The sequence below is a fragment of the Rhincodon typus genome, chromosome 34 (genome assembly GCF_021869965.1).
Source record: "Rhincodon typus isolate 14 chromosome 34, sRhiTyp1.1, whole genome shotgun sequence".
Classification (NCBI taxonomy): domain Eukaryota; kingdom Metazoa; phylum Chordata; class Chondrichthyes; order Orectolobiformes; family Rhincodontidae; genus Rhincodon; species Rhincodon typus.
The window spans coordinates 15,947,086-15,949,891 of NC_063365.1; the positions used below are offsets into that span (position 1 = coordinate 15,947,086).

General features: G+C 38.3%; 1 long non-coding RNA gene across 1 annotated transcript in view; it reads left to right on the plus strand.

Annotated features, from left to right (window-relative positions):
• Nucleotides 1–1,036, plus strand: part of LOC125486853 — a 13,708-nt gene extending 12,672 nt beyond the window's left edge. Inside the window, exon 2 of the long non-coding RNA XR_007265470.1 lies at nucleotides 812–1,036. This is a non-coding gene — a long non-coding RNA (uncharacterized LOC125486853). The remainder of the gene's footprint in view (nucleotides 1–811) is intronic.
• Nucleotides 1,037–2,806: the final 1,770 nt, after the last annotated feature.

The window sequence follows — 2,806 nt, forward strand, 5'->3', positions numbered from 1 at the left end:
GTGTGAGGCAGTGTGTGTGTGTGTGTGAGGCAGTGTGTCTGTGTTTGTGTGTATGTGTGTGTCTGTGATTGTGTGTATGTGTGTGTGTGTGTGAGTGTGTGTGTGTGAGAGAGTGTGTGCGTGTGTGTGTGTGAATCATAATAAGTTGTACAATTGGGTTATTAATTATGTAGACACCATCATATTCAAAACACTAAAAAAGGTTGTAGCAAATATGTAATAATGTGAAAAACTCTAGGCATTTTCATGCACTGAATTATGCTTTTTTTAAATGTTGATCATTATAAAATATATTATCTCAATAAAATAAGCTGTCTTGAATTGCAATATAAAATGGCTTATTCATGTACCTGAATGATGGACAATAGACATCCTTCACTCTAGGGCAATATTTAAATGACATCTATCACAATAAGACTATAAATCGAAATTGCTGATATTACAGTGTTCCATTGCTTTCAGTAATTGCTTAATTTTAATCTTTATACTAATTTGAAATTAAAATCGGAGTCTTGCAAGTTATTAATGACATTGTTGTCTTTTATGGCTGTGCTATTCACACTGTAGGGAGGGGACAAGACTGAGAGAATCAGGTTTAAATAATGACGTCTGTTGTCAGCAGCTTGATAAAACACCAGTGAAATATAGCTGGTCTTAATATGTCAAGAAATTAACTGGCATGGCCTGAAATTTCCTTGAAGATGCTAGTGGGACCAATGTGACAATTGTTCTGCTTTGGAGCAAGGGATTTAGTTAAAACATTGTTTCAAAATACTGAATTTTGTACCTTTGGATGTGTTTTTGTTCCCAGAACAAGCGCAGACGTGCCATTCTGCCACTAGGGGACGGTAAGGCTCCACTTATACAATACCAGGGGTAAAGGAAAATTCCACTCGTACTTCCCAATGTGATTGTGATCGCGTGCCGAGCTTCTTATTAATGTACTGTCAGAGAATAAAATACAGTTGTGTCTTTAAGTCCTGTTGAATAGTGACTTAAAATGTGTGCTGAGAATAAAAGCTTCTGCACAAAAAAAGTTTGTTTTTTGTATAAACAAATAGCAATAACTGAATTCAATTTATGTTAACTAAAACACACCAAATGCTGCTTTTGCAGACTTTGACATGTAAGTAAAAATTGATCTCTGTTTAATGAATAAGGCAAGTACATTTTCTCCTCAATGCATAATGTGCTTGTGGTCTCTGCGTTGTATGTATATTAGAAATCTCTGCATTGTTTCTTGAGGAATCCTGACTAACTACAAAAATATTCTGCTGCTTCCTAAGGGATTTTAATAAGCTCTGAAAATGTCTGATGTAAACTAAAGTTCACAGCACTATGTTCCACCTGACCAGATGCCAAAAATGTGTACAGTGCAGGGATTATACACAGCTTAACAAATGGAAAATAGCATCTAATCTGATGTTCACCACTGAGAATTGAAGAAAACTGAGATCCTAGCAAAACAGAAATCTACCAGATGTCCTGCTAATGCAGTATCTGAGGTGACTTGCCCTTATTAACCTTCTAGCAGCCCCATTTAAATCTGTCTTCAAACATTGAAGAACGCAGGGCTACTTTGTTTTGTGTCACTGGTATTTATATACATGTTATCTGGTTACTGGTTGCAAATGCATGTAATACATCTGAATTCATAGTGCCGTTTTGATCCCTCTAAAACCAGTAACAATGGCACTTTCCCTTGGCATTGTACTACATGAGAGTGAATGGAAATCCGAACTAAAGTGTATGAAGCTAGACAGGTAGGCTGGTAATTTCTGCTTTGGCAGAGTGCTGTATGCATTGTGGCCAAGGGAGTATTTCTATCAGCTGCAATGGCTTGGCACTGGCTCTGATTTTCTATGTTTGGGTAATCTTGCATTGCTAGGACATGAACAATGGAAATTCATATTGTACAATCTGCAAGAAGTTCCAAATATATTGGAAAGGGAAAACAAATATTCTTTATATTGTGTTTTCGCAGCCTCAGGACAACCCAAGCCACTTTATAAACAAACACTTGTTGGATTTCTTTTTCATGAGAAGTGACAAGGTTAGCATTGTTGTCCATCCCTAATTGCCCTTGTTTGGGCCATTGCAGAGGGCAGTTAAGATTCATCCACTTCAATGTGCCTGAAGTCACATATAGTCCGGGTCAGGATGGCAGATTTTCTTTCCTTGAGGGAATTAGATTGCCCCCTTCCCTCCAATGATTGATGATAGTATCAAGGTCATTGTAACTGAGACTCGGTCTTGAGTCCAGATTTATTACTTGAATTTAAATTCCACCAGCTGTAAGGGTGGGATTTGAACCCATTTCCCCCAGCAATAAACTGTGTAGCCAGTAATGTTATAGTTATACCACTGTCTCCATTCATAGTGCAGTCTAATGTAGCAAATACAGCAGTGCACAGCAAGATCTCACAAACAGCATTGATTGATGGATAAATCTTGTCAAGAATGCCCATTGGAATTCCCCTGCATGTCTTTAAAATAATGCCATGGGTATCTTTTGCATCCAGCTGAGAGAGTCAAAAGAATCTCGGTTTCATACTTTGTTTGAAAGGCGATGTTTCTGAAGGTGCAGCCCACCTTTGTACCGCACTTGAGTTTCACCCTAAATCTTTCCGCTGCAGTTCCTGTCCCGGATGTATGTGTGCTCACGTTTGGAAGGTTGTGACAGTCTTTAAAATGGTGCAGGAGTAAATTAACCAAAATGAAGGATGAGCGATTTAGCAAAAGCCTGAACAGTTGGAGAACCTGAGTTGTTCACTTTGGAGCAAATGGGGGTTGAGGTGAGATCTGA